Consider the following 12,365-nt stretch of genomic DNA (forward strand, 5'->3'; position numbering starts at 1 on the left):
AGACCCAGTAGATGGCCATTGGTATTAACCAGCGAGAAAATGTGCTTTGCTGTATTGCTGCAGGTAGGAGTATCAAGTAAGTGATGCCAAATCTCTCCTCCTGTTGTTAGTAGGCAAATAAGGATGTTCAGGTGGAGCATATTTTTCGAGTGACTCTTCCCATAGACACTGAAAACTCTGAAACAAATATTTGAGAATGGGACAGCAGAAGGGGTGCTTGAGGATGGTCCAAGTCCTAACTTGTGTACCAAAACCGACCTTGTATGTGTTCCAGCATTAACCTGTTTTAAGTGTTGCTTTCATCAGTAAAGCAAGATAACAAAAGCTTCTCTTTGTGGAGTAATACCAGGAAGGAAATTATGCATGCAGATTTGCCAGCAAAAATAACAGTCTCAGGCTGTAAATATACACACTGATACTACTGTTTTGTTGCTATTTTCGGCAGCCCTTGTAGCCTCAGGGGTTAGAGTAAGGAAGTAGCTGCTATTGCTGCTGTTTATGCATCAGCTTTAAAGGTTTGATTTGGACTCGTGCTCTTTGGCCCATCTGGAGGTGATTTCTGCAAATAGCAGTTTTTTCTCTGACCCAGTCCAGTCCATCATCAAGAGTCGCACCATGTGATACTGTGGTGCTGTGGGTATCTGCTCTCACATCAGATATAAACCCACCTTCCTTCACTAGAGAGCTCAGTTCCTTATTGTTTGCACTTTTACTTGTCTTCAGTTCATGCCTAGGACAAGTAACTGCATTTCATGTATCTAAACATTCCCCACAGTTTGGTCTGCCTAAGATACTTTAGGCTCTAAACTCTTGCCTAGTCCTGCTGTTTAAAGTTTTTGTATTTTGTTCTAGAGATCACTTATATCTTGATGTGTTAAGTGAAGTATATCAGTTAATCACTTCTCAGGAGTACTACTAGGCTTAATTAATGTTTGTAGAACACTACTGAGATTCTCAAGAGAAGCAGCTACAGAAGTGCAAAGGATTATAATTAACTTAAAACTACCTCATTTTTGAGTAAATGGCTAACACTTAAACTGAGATTCTCCAAGTAAAACTAATTTATTTGATTCTTAGACAAAAAACTGTGTTTCCATTTACTACTACCACTGTATGATGTATTTTGATTTTTATTGTCCTTCGATGTCCTTTCATGTATCCAGACACATAACATAGCTTGCTTTAAGTTCAGGAAACCCTGTCCAACATATGTACGTCAGGTTAAAATCAAACAAACCACCAAGATAACTAAATTAATAAACTCAAAGACAATCCACATCACCATTTGCCTTTAATATATTAAGTAATTGAACCATAAAGCCTGTAATTACTATTATGGAATAATTTCCATATTTATTTATGAGGCATCTCATTTACATAAATAGTCATTATCTGGAAATAAACCCAGATCATTAGAATTCAGAAAACTGACAAGCCAGATTGAGATCAGTCAAGATGTACGAAAGAGATTTGCTCCCTGCTTGAAACTCTTCTGAGAGGAAAATCTCTGCTCCTGAACAAGCTTAAACAGGACACCACTTTGGAAACAGAAGCAGTGCTTCATCCACATGACATCACTGAAACAGAACAGTTATTTTGTAAGGTGAGAAAACACTGGGTCACTCTTCTCATTAACTGTCATGGAGGGTTTCCAAGAAAATGCATTTGACACATCTGCACTGAAAATGTGACCCAGATTATAGCTGACGTTCTTGTAACGCAGCTTTTCTCTGAAACGGCAGCATTTCAAAATGCATTTCAGAATACTTCCTTCTTTCAGAATACTTTCTATGCTTTCAGGACTTTCAGTACTTCCAAAATTCCGCATCTAGTCAGAAAACAGAAATGCAGAAAAGAAAAAGAAGAAAGAAATACCACTTCCACATTTCTGATTGCAAGCTGGATTCATTACTCCTCAGCTATTAGCCAGAGTCACAGGTACTGACAAAAAGAATGCATCTCAGGCCCTTCTGACAGTGCTTTTGCCATTGAAGATCCAGAGCATTCATTATTAGAAATCCTCTAAGTAGAAATAAACCCACCAGTTTTAAAAAAGCTACAGAACGTATTCAAATAAATACTGTGATTGCCCTGTTCAGTCAGACCTGTGCCTCTCCTTTGGCAGGGTAAGCTACTTCTTTGAAGCACAAGTGTAAGCTCACTAGAGTAAGGTGATACACCTCAATCTGCTCTGTTTGGATGACTTTCTTAGTAATTCCTAGAGAATGGAGGTTGGCTCAAGTACTGAGTCATGAGGGTTTCATCTCAGTATATTTTTAGTATCTGTTATTTTATCTTAGGTAGTTTTTAAATCTGTATCACTGCCCAATTCCTCTTCTAATTATCTGAAATTATTTGCTTCTGTAACTGCTTCGGAATGTCCTCTTATACTACTACCAATACTGATCCTTTTATACTCATCTCTCAATTCAATTAGGTTAGTACCTGTTCAAAACTTGAGCAACTGCTGAGAAACAGAGGCAAACCAAAGTCACCAGTGAGTCACCGTGAATATAGGTCAGATCAAGTAACCAAGTTTGAATTTGACCCATGAGGACAGCACAAAACTATCTTAATAAACAGCAATTTTTAAAAATCACAGTCTGACTCAATACAAAAAAGAATACTTCCAGGATAAATAACGGGATTGAAGGAAATGTCCTTGGCAAGTCAATTTGTTCCATGCTGCTGATGGTTCCTGTTAGTGACAAGGATTTTTTTCAAGAAGGAAACAATGGAAAACAGATGCAAAAGCATTTACCAGCAGGCCAGGCAAAGGCAGCTTTTCCAAAATGTCAAGTGTGCAGAGTAGAGTCAATTTAAAAGAGAATTAATTATTTCAACTGAATTAATTTGACTACAATGAAGCCCTGTTAAGACATCTCATCCATCCTGCTTCCTACTGTGCTACCCCTTACAGTCTACATCTAAATACTGACCTCTATTTGCAAATACTTCAGCTGAAAAATCCCTTATCCAGTCATAGTACCAATGTGCTGCTTTTAAAACATACTTACTGCATCCCTTCCAGGAAATCACCCACAGAATTGTGTTTACCTCTTCCACATTCCCAACTCATATGAATTTAATCCCTGGGTTCTGCTTTTCCCTCACTCAGCTTCATACTTCTTGTGGTGTTTTCCTAGATGCTTCAGGTGATTTCCATCACTGCATTCATCAGACACATCTGATAAATCAGCTGCAAATCTCTCCTTTGCATAAAGTCCCTTGTATCTTCATTTCCAACAACTTTTCTCTTTTGCTTCATGCATTGCTTTGTCATTGCTTGCCTTTGGAGAAAGGAAGGTGACTTACTTTTGGGTCTAGAACTCTCATATGGAAGCTCATTTGCTCAAAAGAATATCCATGTCTACTTCCCCTGGAACCAACAATCCCAAAGTGCTTCATTTCCTTTGAGGACATGGGCCTTAACATTGTAATACAACAGGTTATCTATCACCCATGGAAGGACTACCCAAGGAATTGCTGTGTCCTCTATTTGCATTTTCCAGATCAACACAGATTTGTAATGCTATCAACAATGTAAAAGTGGCAATAATGGTTGTCTAGAGCTCTTTTTCCTTGATAGCATTATATGAAATGTGACAAACACCAGCAGAGCCACTGTCACTCTGAAACCTTTTGTTTCCCATAGGAATATCTATAACCATGCCTACCAGTGACAGGCCAAAGCTATCACTTTTGGTTTCCAGTTTCAACATGGGCAGAGGAACCATTCCAAACCCATCCTTTTCTGTCACTATTAAAAACCTGTAGCAAAACCTTCATGCTAGGATTTATGTAAATTCCTTTATTTCTGCTATTTCATGGAGGAAAAAGAACTCCTCTTTATTGAGAAATAAACTTCATTACCCTGGGTCTTGCATATCAACTTAAATGCATCAGTGTAAAATTCAGTCGCATTAAAGTAGCTCAAAGCCCTGAAATAGTTTGAATGATGTTTTAACACTTGCATATAGTCATTCATATTAAATTTATATTTTACAGGAGCTCATAGTGAATATAAACGAATTAAAAGAGCTGAAGTGTGACAAAAAATGTGTAGTGGAAATGAATTTTAAATTGGCAGTTAAGAACTCTCTCCTGTAGCATATTCAGGTCCTTGGAAGAATACAGTTAGTTGGGATGTACCTCTCCTTATTTCATGGCGTACTAGAAACAACATGCAAAATGCAAACATGTTGAGGCCAAACAGCTTCACTCTGCCTATTATCCAAAGGGATGTGGACTGAAGTTAGTGAAGAATTCCACCACAGAAATGTAACCCAAGAGATGCTAATTCACTTCTTAAATGTTTTTTAAAGACTACAGCGAACATCAAGCACAGCATGTAACTCTTGTTCAGTTGCTGTAACATGAAAGCATTGCATGAACTCCTCTCCAGCAGCAGTCCCAGTCCAAAAGGCAGGGCAATCTGGAAAGGATCCTATAGAAGGTCCAACAATTTATTAATGACATTTGATCTTTAGAGAGCTGCAGTAATGTAGTATTTCTTAAATGATTTTGAGCACTGTCGTGTTCTTGTCGTGCAAGGGGAGTGCCTAATGTACATATGGAAAAATTCAAGGGAGTTCTTAGAAACCATAATATTTTGCTTGATCATTCATAACCGAATGCATAAAGAACTATCCACCGTATCGCTGTTGCGCAGCTTGTATTAGATCTCCATAGTTACACTTGGCATAAGAAGTACAAAAACAAAGTGTCTTTGCAGGGCTGATAAGCAGACAGGAAGCAAGAGAACATCTGCTACAGCTTTAGATGGTTTCGCCGTCAGCAACCACTGAAAAACTTCAGGCTCTGCATTCCATGTACCGCTTGCTTGGCCTTTGACACTAGCAGCTGTTGAACAGGAGATGTAAAATGTTATACCTACAGAAAAGGAGGTGCTGCATTTTCTAGAGGAGTATTGGGGTATTTATTGGGTTTTTTCCTTTCTGTTTTCTGATCTAGAAAATGCTGGGTAACAGACGCTGCAGATGGAATTATCTCCTGAAGGTCAACCACTTCCTATTTCACAATTATTTTTTTCTAATGTTCTGTTTTCCTTTCCAAAACTGCTTTGTCTTGTTTTGTTTTGCTTTGTTCTCTTTTAAACACCAAAAACAATTGCACTATATACCGAATAGTAATTATAATCATCGTAAGGAAACCATGTGCTTCCCTGAATCAGGGCTGGGGCTTCCAGTCCAGGCAATCTGTCTTCTTGTAGCATAACAGCATTTCTATAGCAAGGACAGCCACAGAACAAGTCATACAAAATAAATATCAAACAATTTAGAGCAAACTATTTCATTGTTTAAAGAAAGAGCTGTTGAACATGATGTTTTAAAAACAAGCTCAGCCATGAAGTGCAGGTTCACTGCTTGTGTGCGTGGCGAAAATCTCTGCTCCAGGCAGATGAGCAGTTCTCCACCTACATACTATTTATATTTGCATAGAAAACTACTAACAGAGAACAACTGACGGCAGCATATTTCTTAGAGTACTAAGGCCCATGTACTGTAAATGCATCTTTACGTACTTCCTCTGAGATTGTAAGTTTGCCTAGGAAATTACAACAGTTGTGATGAAATCAAAGCGGATTTATCCTTATATGGTAGATGTTTTGGGTCTGACACAATGAAATGAAAATGGGTTTCAGATAACAGTAAGAAAGATGAAGACACTACTACAGGGTTATATAAGTGTAACTGAGAAGATAATTTTGCCCAGAAATTCTGTGTTTTGTGCTTTGGAGTTGTATGCAGTTTTTTATACATTCCAGTATACACATGCAGTAGTGAAACAATGTGACCTTTGCAGGTCCCTTCCAACCCAAACTATGCTATGATTCTGTTTTCTGATTTTATTCATGCCTAATCATAACCGAGAATGTCTTTTAAACCAGCTGGAGTTCTTGATCAGTCCAAGCTCCATAAAGTGTGCTGTGTTCCAAACATCTTGCACATCTTGCTCACTGCACAGCTGGCTACTGAGAAAAATCTTGTCCCAGAAGGTTTGCTCAAGCTCACGAAACACATTTTTAACAACCCAAAGGTGTGCTTACTCACAGAGCTGACAGTGCAACCTCTCTGACGCCAGCTTTCCAGAGAAAGGAGCAGGAAAGAGGCAATGGCTGATGAAATTATCCGCCATGGAAGGAGTCTCCTGCTTGGAATATCAACACATCTTTCCAGTCTCTCTCATTGTGACTGTTTGTGCTTTCATCAAATTTTCAGTTTGCTTCTTCAGCTACAGGACCAGATGGCTCCCATGCACAATGCACTGAATCATGGCAAGGCTTGAGGTATTTGTTATGTGCAACAGCAGACACATGCGCTGGACCAGGTTAAACTCTTTCACAGTTAGCAGATGGTGCATACTGCATATGGATGGTACTACAGCAGGTAGCTATATATACATACAGTTAGAATATGGGAGTATCTTTTCTTCTTGCAGGTTGTCAGGAAAATGACTGTCATACCTTCAACACAAGAACTAGAGGCAGTGCAGTAACACATGGCACAGGACAGATGCTAGGCACTTCCCGTGATGCACAATGCCTGATGGCAAGGAATCCTGGTGGGCCAAGGACAGGAGACACTTGTTCCCTCTCTGATTTCCCCTTACAGCTTTAGATTAAACTGGTGCTGACACCTTGCCCAGTGCCCATTTGCCCAGCCAATAGCTGTAGGCAGTACTTCTGGCCATGAAGCACCTCCTGAGAAAGGAGATAACCTTGCTGTTTGACAGCATTTTTGCCTCTGGCATTTTTTAAATAGAAAACAGCCCAGATTTTCTCCTCACTTGCGTCACATAATCTCAAGATATAACACCCCTGTGAAACTAGAGTGAATGAGAGGGGCTTGCAAATGCAACAAAAGGCTATAGGGTTTATACAGGATGTCATTTGTGCTTCAGTGACAAGACCATAAAAATCACCCTGTAGTCACCTCTCACTGATGCATGACTCATTTTGAAGCACTGAGAGACACTGGAATACCGAAAGATGCTTTTTAGACACCCAGGAGATGACTGTTTCAGAGAATTCCAGGCTGCTGTGCTGGGACTGAGCACAAGGAACAAATCCCAAGGCAGTTGAGGAATGTCCCAAATAGCACAACTCGATACGATGTGTGTGCTCTGGGTTGCATAATGAAGGAACAGCCAAGCAGCTGGCCACTTCCCAATGGCCACACTCCACCCCAGATATTTTCTGAGATGAGAAAATTATCCTTTGGCTATTTCTCAGCCTGCTTTTCTTAGCATGCATTTGACACGTCCTCTGTGTTCAGAACGACAGGACGCCTCGTGAGCGGGTGCTGCGCTGGCCTTTGCAAACAGGCGCGAGAGCTGGCAAGCAGCAGAAACCCATCAGGAACTGGAACAGTGACCAGGAATGTCAAAACTGCAGCCTGTGCAGCGTGGCTGTGAGGAAGGTTAACGTGTGTTGCCACCACCTTTGAGGTCAGCATCAGGCTCACTTTAGCGGTCCTATAAATAGACGTTCAAGTTTGACTGAGAAGAGGATTTGGCTCTGATGGATCTTGTTTAGCATTCCCAAGAGAGGAAGGCAGATTCTTTTCTTTTTTCTCTTCCTGCTTCTAACCTTGAGTTGGTTTCTGTGGGAAACGTTAGTGGCATTTGCCAAAAGAGCTGCCACTGTGAGCCAGATGTCCTGCTGCGTCACACAAGCCGTACATACATGTTTCTTCAACCTGCAAACCCAGACCTAATTCCAGCAAAGATTCACACTAATTCCTCACTGGCAAAACTAGGGAAAAAGCCCAAACCAACCCTGAGTCGAATTGCTTGAAAACAGTAGGACACCTAGTGGATTTACGGGGAATATCTTTGGGATTATGAGCAACATTTTGTTATTTTCTTGGCAGAACCAACAATGAATATATTTAGAGAGGAATCATAGAAATATCAGGGTTTCTATTTAATAAATTAATCTTGTTATAGTTGGTACAGCCTCCAGTTTGCCTGAAGGACTTATTGCACCCTATGAAAAAACAATGAGTATTGTTTAAATGACTTGAAAACAAATAATTCTGGGGAACTGGATGGTTCCCAGTGTCTGGGAACAGGACGAAGGTTATTCTGCCAGATCAAAGCCATTCCAGTTGTTCCATCTGACAGCTCTTTAATGATCTTAATGAGCAAAGTTTTATAGTCTCAGCCTGACTCCCTGGAGGATTGTACAGCTTCACATCAAGCATCACCATGCTGAGCACAGCCAGCCCCTCCGCTGGATATCTGAGAAATGAATGAATTGGCCTCAGAATTCAAACTGCCTTCTTCATTCCTGAGGGCTGATCTTCCAGATTCAAATTAGAAGATGATGGGATGAGCGATGCTTTCACTGCTGTTGTTGACATTGTATTTGTCTGGTTGTGATACCAACATCAAGCAGATTTTGACCCTAGATTGGAAATAAAACCCTGTGTCAGGGTGTGGTAAGAGGAAGATTTTGAGCCGTGTCTCAGAAATTATATATCTTGGCCAGCACTTATCCTGGAGCTGCCAGTATTATCTTGCTAATATGTCTCTGGAGCCAGCAGACGCAGACAAGGAGATGTGTGTTGAGTCCAAAATGGATGCAGGAAACTGATGACTTCATTTTGATAGTCATCACAAGAATCACCAAGTCATCAAGTCTGTTATATTCGATTCCTGTTCCCAAAGCGTGCTGAAAACTTTCCTTCCTTTCTGCTGACCATAATATTGTCCTAGAGAAAAAAATGTCTCCAGGGGATAGTTAATTTTGCTGGAGCTGCTCCCTTCCCACTCTTCATCCAGTGCTGCAGAGATCCCTAGAGAACAGCAAAACTGGGATGAGATTTGATTTTGGATAGGTCCCAATTCAGAGCCAGGTCCTTTTGATTCCAACTCCAGGGTTAGGAAAGAAAAGGTTGATAGAGAAAATAAGTTTAATTGGGTCAATTCCTTCTTATATATTCTTTTCTTTTTAGAGCTGTAGAAAAATAATATAGTGGATGCTGGAATTCAAGGGAGTTATCAACAGAAAAAAGCCTATCAACTCCGTGCATTTGCATTACTCCTACCTCTGGCTGGAATGACCTGAAAAGAAAAACTCCCTGTACATCATAGGCCCTTTAATTTGGTCCAGGGTTTGGGCTTTTTTTGTATCAGTGGATGGATTTTATACTTGAAGGGGTTTTTCTGCTGAGTGACATGTCCAACTGGGGGTAGCGAGCGCTATGCTTTTCTCCAATTTAGCAGCTGGATTGGAAAGCTTGAATTATCTCTGCATAATTGCAATGATTCATGGATTGTTAGAAAATTACAAAGTATTGATTGGATTTCCCCCTGAGGATATATTTCTCCTCTGATAAAGTAGGTTCTGGGGCTTCACATTTGTCCTTTCTGCCTTCTGCCCCTGGGGAAGCCAGTGGCTCCTTTCATCTGGGAAACAGGAATTTGGGTCAACAGCCACTCAAGGCCAGTTTTGAGTTATTGTGATTTCCAATTCCTAATCTTTCCCTGAGTTTTGAAAGGTGATGGGCTTTGCAAAGGGTGAACAGGGATTTCAGAGCCAGAAAAGCAGGGGCCAGCAGCAAATATTGCCCATCCTTGTCTGTGTCAAATACCACTGGTGTGTTCTGGAAAGATACCTTGACCTTATTGTGGGAATGCTACAGCCATCAAGGATGGTGGCACATTTCCCCCTTTATTAGGCTGGGATTTCCCTTGGGGGTCTCAGGAGTTGGTGGCAGGAGAGAAATGGAAGAATAAAGTGAGAATCAGGCACAAGGGAGAGCCTGATGTACAGCCTCTGAGGCTGAGCAGCGCAGAGCTGATAGCCCTGACACACATCTGCACACTAATGGTGCTGCTGAGGCAGAAACTAGGACCTTCTTGGCAGCTGCTCTATGAATTTCCAGAACAGACCCATAAATATGCAGTTATGAGTGTGACCTCTTCTTCTTTTCTTCGCTAAATTGAGCATCCAAGGACCAGCTGAGTATCATTCCTTCTCTCTGCTCCAGTTGCTTGGAATGTGCTGCCTCCATGAATGGCTGTCTAACTACAAATTGAGGAATTATAAGAGAGTGCTAATTCAAGGTTTGCAATGAATTTAGTGTTCCTGCAAGGATGACACTAATGGCAATTAATGCACCAGAAATACCAGTGCTGAATGATGCTTCTCACATTAAAAGCTGCCAGTCGAAGAGCACACAGCCCTCTGTTATTTCAGGCCTGACCTCTGCTTTTTGGTCATGTTTCATACGCATGGCAGGTGTCCCAGGCCATCCCATAATCACAGTAGCACACTCCAGGAGGGGACACAAAGAAAGAACAGAGCTGCCAAAATCAGTCTGCGCTGACAGTGGCGTTTCCTGATGGTTTGTGTATTCTCATCGGGGGCTTGCTAGAACAGGAGCAAAATTAACCCAGGACTGAACAGAATATAAAACTTTAATTTTACAGAATCATAGAATCACAGAGTGGTTTAGGTTGGAAAGGACCTTAAAGCTCATCCACTTCCAACCCCTGTGCCACAGGCAGGGACACCTTCCACTAGAGCAGCTTGCTCCAAGCCCCTGTGTCCAACCTGGCCTTGAACACTGCCAGGGATGGGGCAGCCACAGCTTCTCTGGGCACCCTGTGCCAGCGCCTCAGCACCCTCATAAGGAAGAGCTTCTGCCTAAGAGCTCATCTCAGTCTCCCCTCTGGCAGGTTAAAGCCACCCCCCCTTGGCCTGTCCCTACATGTCCTTGTAAAAAGCCCCTCTTCAGATTTCTTTTAGGCCTCTTTATGTATTGAAAGCCTGTTACAAGCTCCCTGCTAGTCCAACACTACACCCGCATATCCTGCTGCCTGTTGATTCTTGTTTAGATGCAAAATTTTTTCTCCTGTTTCAGTTTTCACCATGAAGAACCTGATTATAAACAATCAAATGTGTTCAGACAGGCTTAGCTACAAATAACCCCTGCTGCTGCTCATCTGTGTGCCAATCTGCAGAAATATTTTGTTATGATGTATGCTTGGTAAAAATGTCTCTGCTTTGTAATGTCTGAAGTCCAACAAGTGTTAGTGGTACAGCAATGTAGGGACCTTGATTTTCAGCTCAGCCAGAAAAGCCTCTGTCCTCACTTCATGCCCTAAAGTCTTGCGTAGGATAAGCCAGTTCCAGATGAAGAACAATTTGGTGCAAGAGGAAGTAACACTTACACATATGAAATATATGAATAATGGAGGTTTTCAAGCTCACAAAAAAAATCCAGCCCACAAAAGGGGTGAACAGCTCTCACAGAAGAATAACCAAAAATACTTGGCCTGGGTTATTTTAATATTTTTTAGCACCAACAGCAATTCTGGAGGATGAAACCAGGCCTCAGAAACATCAAGTGAAAATTAATAGCTTTTTAACAACAAAGCTCAATGGAGAACTGGAAATGGGATGCGAGATGGACACTTTAACTACAGAGTTATAAATACACCCCAGCCTCTACACATACAATGTCCATTATTAATTTTAATGCCCTCCTCAACGCAGAAGGATTGAGAAGGGGAGCAGGAAGAGCATTTTCAGACTCAAGATTTTGGGTGTTCTGGGTTCATCTGGGAACAAAAACGATGAACCCAAAGATGACACAGACTCCTACACATCTCACTGCTACACTAGGAGGTTTCTGCTCCTGCAAAGTCTGGCCTTGCAGTGACCCTATGGAACTGGCACATGCAGTTATTTCCATGGGACACGTGGAAGAGGGTCCTGGGGATGTGAAGCCCTGAATGGTCAGTGGGTTGTGCACCTGCGAGAAGCTGGAGGTGCACAATCTGCTTGGGCACACCAGAGGCTGGTGGTGACAGGACATGAGCCTAGACCCTGATGCTCCAACCTCATCTCTATGCTCCTGGCAACACTGTGCTCCTGTGCTGACACATTGTGACTTCACGTCTTCTACTGCTTTGTTTTACCTGCTCAGAAGCTCTGAGGCAGCATAAATTATGTATTTATAAGCACAGAGGATCACGTTATAGCATGTTATCGCTCTGGCAGATGGTAACTGAAGCACAGTGCTGCTGCTGGAGCTTAGGGGTTGCTTTCCATGCACAGGAATGATAAAACAGACACTGACTGCAGAGATAGTGAACGTACTGCTGCTGCTAACAGCAAGCTGGTGGAAAAAGAGCTGTTTTATGGGCTTTGGTTTAATCATCTGGACACAAGCACTATTTTTATCCTCTTCTATTTAGGTCTCAAGCCTGTGCCAAGAGAAGCTGATGACAAAGCTGGTGTCTCCCACAGCACAGGGGCAGATGAGGGGAACTGCCTTTGGAGAAGGGAGAATGGGGGTGGCAGCAGTGTGATGGTGGGGAGGGGGCCT

The sequence above is a fragment of the Psittacula echo genome (genome assembly GCF_963264785.1).
Source record: "Psittacula echo genome assembly, chromosome: 10".
In the NCBI taxonomy this organism is placed as follows: Eukaryota; Metazoa; Chordata; class Aves; order Psittaciformes; family Psittacidae; genus Psittacula; species Psittacula echo.